Source organism: Thunnus albacares, chromosome 20 (genome assembly GCF_914725855.1).
Source record: "Thunnus albacares chromosome 20, fThuAlb1.1, whole genome shotgun sequence".
In the NCBI taxonomy this organism is placed as follows: Eukaryota; Metazoa; Chordata; class Actinopteri; order Scombriformes; family Scombridae; genus Thunnus; species Thunnus albacares.
The window spans coordinates 22994477-23000476 of NC_058125.1; positions in this window are offsets into that span (position 1 = coordinate 22994477).

The following is a 6000-nucleotide window of genomic DNA, read 5'->3' on the forward strand; positions in this document are numbered from 1 at the left end:
ACAGAGGCTGTGAAAACAGAGGGTGGTGGAATTAAGTGAGGAAAGAGAGAATGGAGAGATCTTGTGAGCTCCAGACAGAGTGAGATAGAAAAGATAGCACTTAGTGCTCAGCGGAATTCGCACTCGATAGGTTATGAACTCTTGGTGAAGTGCAAATATATTCCTCAGCAACCCAGAAACAAACAAGCTGCCACTTCCTTAGCCTATAATTAGCTGGTAATCAATGCTGGGTGGGTTTCTGTCCTGTCAGACATCCCCAGCCATGGTGGGGCAACACTAGACCTGCAGCTGTACTCTCAGGTCTCAGATGACAATCCAACATAAAGAACATTAAGCTGTGTTTTCGGAAAGTGTTCGCTGCTTATCAGAGAGGCCTGAAAAAACATGGGAAAAGGATTGAAAACAAGTTCAAGTAGAGCGATGCAGTTTTATTTTCTACTGTGAACGTTCGAGGATATTTCGCATAAATCTTGAGGAAAAAGCTCAAAAAGGGACATCGCCTCCCCGATTCTCTGTGGAGTTTAACTTTCATAGACATCTCCATTGGCACATGTTGTGGTGTGACCCCCCCAGACACTTACCACTTTCACCAAGAGCTTGTTTAAGGAGTGGGGAGGGAGGAAGCGCTGCGGTGGGAGAGTAATGGGACAGTGTGCACTCTCCAGTTGGCCTTTGAACCCTCGCTAACCCTCATAAACACAGAGGGGACGTGTAAGCTTAAGGGAACTCAGCCATGGACTGACACTTCACTGCTACAGATGTGACCTCTAAGGTCAACACATATTCCTAATTACTTTGAGCTCCGATGGCCTGGTTGAATTTAAAAGTTTGGGTTTTCTGGACAACTTTCTGGCAGATGCTTTTTCCTAATTCTACTTCATCTTGAAGGAGACATATGCACATACACCCAGGTCTATATTTATATTCTGGGGCTTGACTGGAATATCTTTGCATGATTTACAGTGATAAAAAACTCCTTATTTGTCTTGTACTGGCTTTTTAATGCAGCCCGTCAGATTGTGCTTCTTTTTCTCGTTCTTTACTTGAAATATAAACTTCTCGAATGCATCCATACGTGTTCGAGCCTGAATCCAATCCGAAATAAGCAAGAGGAAAACATGAACAACCCACGGACGGTCGGAGCGGACGGTCGTTTGTGAGCATCCACGAGCAATCTGATGTCATCAGGAGGAGGAAGTCAAGGTAACTCTGCAAGCGTAGCGTTCAGAGCAGAGTTGAATCCCTGACTTACGACTTGCAGGAAGCATTTTTACACACTTGCACCTTAAGTTTTGGAAATTTGACCATGTTTAACATCTGACATCATAACGGTATAAAAAAAATAACAGAAAATCATATAAAACTTGCATAGAAACAAAAACAACACAAGTCAAAAAGACACACTGTACCAGATCATATTATTCCACCTCTTTGTTCATTCATTCTATATCTGTTCAATATGTTATTTTTTGAAGATTTGTTTGAACTTACTTAATGTTCTATGTTTTCATTTCTTCACTACAGTTGTTCTATAGAGGTTTTGCAGTTTTCCAATGCGTCAACGTGTGGCTTACCATCTCAACGTTACAGCTTTATAGTGAGTGTGAGTCTGCAGGGGTCTGACTCAGGATAGCACAGACTGTGGCTTCAATGTGGCTCGCGTCAAAGCTTTCACTATGACTCTCAGGCAGCTAAATTTTCCAGAAAACCGTAGTAACCAGTTTTTTAGAAGCACTGCAACTTGCAGGAAGAACCAAAGACTTCATGTTTTATTTAAGATTTCAACAATTCAACATGATCTTCAGATTTAAGAGCGTTTGTTGGGAAACACTCTTAACTTCTGAAATTGATCTTTGCCAGGAACGCAAGTTATCTGCTCAGACAAAAGAGGTGCATTAGTCAGAGGATACATCACGCTGTTCACATTGGTAAACACACAATAGATTTGACAGACTGATGAGCTAAACTAAAATAAACTAGACTCTGACTGATGGATAGTGTTGCTTTCAAGCCCTGCCTTAGCTGTACTACATAGTGGCTGGCCATGAAGGTTCATTCATGCTGAGTTGTGCATCTGTGGCCTGCACATCCATGGGAGGTCCTGCACTTGAACACACAACACTGGCAGCTTTATGTTACTCAGACAGACAGCACAGTGCACAGCTATGACAAAACAGGGCAGCTGTGCATTTCCCCACATTCCTCCGGTCTGCTCCATGAACGCGGTTCCCCACCAACCCTCCAAAACATTACCAGGCTTCCCTTACAGGCACCAAACCATCCCCCCCCCTCGATTCCCTAACCCCCACCTCATATGTAGACGGGCTCCCCAGCTCAGCGGCCGTCCACTCGCTGTGCCCTCTGACTACATTAAGAAATCATCACCCTTGTCAGGTCCAAGCTGACCCTGCTATACTAAGTGCTACTGTCAAGGTCAGCTGGTCCAGGGCGAGCGCCGCGGCTGCCGCTACTGTTTAGGATTTGATTACAAGCAAACGAGGAGCTTATAGAAGGTCGAGTATAAAGAGCAGACTTAATGACTATGAAAGGCTTGAGTTTCCTCACTTAAACATTTTCTGTGTATGACTGAAAATTGCGAATGACTGGTTGTGGGTTGTGTGGTTATGTTTTTATTGGCGGGGGGCCCAGAGAATGTACTTGACATGTTGCCATGTTCTCATAGTATGTTTTCAGATGAGTAAGAGAGAGAATATGGAAGTGAGACTGAATGCACTCATGATTTACACAAGCAGAACTCAACCGTACAGTATCGATTCGATCAAGCTCTTTAAATCCGGGATAGTTTATAAAAGAAAGGAGGTGAGAGAGATAAATTTTTAAGGGAATGATTTGACGTTTGGGGGAAAAGGGAGAGTTATATGAGAAGACTCAGGAGCCAGGAGAGGGTTAGCGTAGCTTAGCAGACTGGAGGCATTGGGAAACAGCTAGCCTGTCTCTGTCCAACGGTAACAAAATCCACTCATACCAGCACAAAACCACCAAAACGGCCAAGAAACAGTCCAGTCCCCTCATGAGGACACAACTTGTCATTTTTTCATGAGGGGTTTTGTTTGGATTAAACAAACAATTGACCAGTTAGGCTAAGCTAAACGTCCTCTGGCTGTTGCTTCATATTTAGTGTACAGATATGACAGTTGTATCAGTCTTTTTATCTAACTCTTGGCACAAAGGTAAACTATTCTGTTAAGAGAAAACATAATTAAAAACAGAAAAGCCAATAAATTTAATTTCGGAGTCTAGAGACATTCCACTTTTCTTTATTGGTATGACTGTGTGCTTATTCTATGATTATTGGCTAAAACTGTGAACCTTAGTTGGCTAATTGCAAATGCTCCAAAATATATATCCCCTCCAAATAACTTCTCTGTGCTTTCAATGTATTTAAAAGTTTATCTGAAGCTTTTATGAGACTTCAGTTAGCCAAATTACTCAAATAAAATGGATATATGTCAAAGTTATTGTCTTTTTTAAGTGCCAAATTCCTTCTTTTTTCTTACTGTCCTCCCACTGCAGCTCAGGAATATATCCACTTGATTTGTCTAACTAGGACGGCTGATACTTCATATTAACTTCAGATAAACTTTAAACTTTTTTTTATTAAAGAGAACTGTGGATTTTGTCCCCCATCACTTACATTGTAAGCGGATTTAAAACATTTAAATCTTTTAATGGTCAGAACAGAAAGATATATTACAGAAAGCGAAACCTCTTTCGATGTTCATTTTGGCACCTTGTCTGTTGTTTTAGGCAGGCTTGAAAAATTGTGAACCCGTCCTTCAATAACTTAATTAGGACACACAGGACAGTATGTTTTCTCTTCAGTGACAAGCTCTGTTGTCTTTGCCTATCCAAAGTGGCAGCTGTACGTCAGCTGCCACTTTGGATAGGCTCTTGTTCTAATGCCTAGTTATCAGGTCATAAATCCCGCTGGACAAGGTGTCAGGTGGTACCAATTCAGCCAAGGATTTCCATGGGTCTGTGTCACCTATTAAGACAAAGGCACAGTCTCTTTATTTAATAATTTATCGACCCTCATACGGGCTCGGAGCCCTCACATGGTTTCTGTCGTATGGCAGTGTCTGCCGTGCCCTCTTAATCCCAAACTGACACTTGAGAAATGACTTTATTATCCTTAAAATCACCGTAACTTGGAATTTAGAGGATGTTCACAAGAATGCAGCAGAAATATGAGATGTTGAACTCCTGCAGTCAAATATTTGTTGATTTACGCCACATTTCCTGAAGTAAAAAAAAAAAGAAAAGCTGCTGACTTCAACTTAATTTCAAGCTCAAACAAATGCCTTCTGCTATACCTCTAATAAGTCTGTTTAAATAGGAGCAGTGAGTTGGAACACATTAGCTTCTCATTGTCAAAGCTGCCATCCAGCAGTCCTTACATTCACATTGACCCACTTGGCCACCTATCCTTGCCTTACCCCGTTTCCCTACTGTCTACCTCTGACACCACTGTCAGGCGCCTGGTATATTTAGTTGCAGCTAAGAAGGAACACTGTTGGAAAAGAGTGCTTCACTGGGGCCCATGAAGGGAGAAGCAAAGAAAAAACCATGTAATGACGCATCCAGTTTTTTTTTTTCTGTCCTCTTGCCATTTTTCTTCTCCTCTTGCAGACAGTTAAGTGTGGCTCAGAGGGGCTCGGAGGGGCCTGGGTCACCGTGGTCCAACCCTGCTGACAGAGCTGACAGCGGTCTGTTAGATGGGGGGGCGGGGGAGGACTTGGTGAGTCTTAACAGATCCACTCTCACTCAACTAGACAGTCATCTAATCTCCATCTTCTAAAACATCTCTCCAGCAGAGTGTGACAGCAACAGCTTTATCTTATTATCTCTGTGCTTTCCCTGCTATTATCAATATCAGTCCTTCTGTTCCCTCTTTGTCCAGCTGTTATCCCCAGCGTGCTCCCACCGTTCCACATCACCTGATCCTCACCTGCACCTCATTTCTTCTTATCAGTCACACAGTAAACATATCCGCCTACAAGCATCCGCCAGGTTGTCATTGTAGTTTCTGACATTGCGTACCAGCTCTCTCTTCTTGCTCTTGTTCTGCCTTCCTGTAAGCTTGCAGCTGTAAGGTTGCATGTTGGCCTGCTTCCCATTTGACTTTGGTTGCTGTTGCTGACTGACTGACTGTTGTTGTCGACTTGTACTTTTGATCACTTTTGAGTTATGTTACATGGTGCAGTGAAAACCAAAGAATCAGCAATGTAAATAGAAGAAAAAAGCAAGATACATGCCATCAACTCATATCATCCATCTGCTCACATGTTTTTGACTTGTGAGTTTGAGGTAAATATATTTTTAGCATAATCTAATGTATTGTTTACATATTTGTAATCATGGGTTGTGTCAGCAGTCACATTGATGGTCCATGCACTCCAAAATGACACACAGTCGCATAGACACGAGTATTTGTGACGCCTCCAAAACTTTCAAAACTGCTAAAAATCACTGTTGGAAAATAAAAACATTTTATGATGTGACACTGTTATGGTTAATGTTTGGTTATGTTCTACACAAAAACAATTTATGATTAATGGACCTTCACCATCATGGTCACAGTAATAACCACGTGGTTTAGCCTAGAGGGATGATTGTGGTCATGGATTCAAACAATCTTGACTTGTGGTTAGAAACAGGAAACAGACGGCAGACTCCTGTGTTAAAGTCCAATGTTTTGTTGACTCATTCAGGCACCTTATGCATAGTTTGTCGCTCTATAGTTTCACCTGATTTCCTCCTTTATTCTCATCATAATTACTACGGCTGCTAAGAGGGGGTTCGTCACTTGAACATGAATATATGTTGTTTTGGGGCTGAAACAAGTGATTCTTTTGTTTTCTTGGTCCTAAATTTTACTGTCAGAATTCTGAAGAAGCCTGTCATTTGTTGCTGAAACTCTAAATCAGACGTCACAGTATGATGAAAGACGAGCCTTTGTGAATGACGACCAAAGACTTC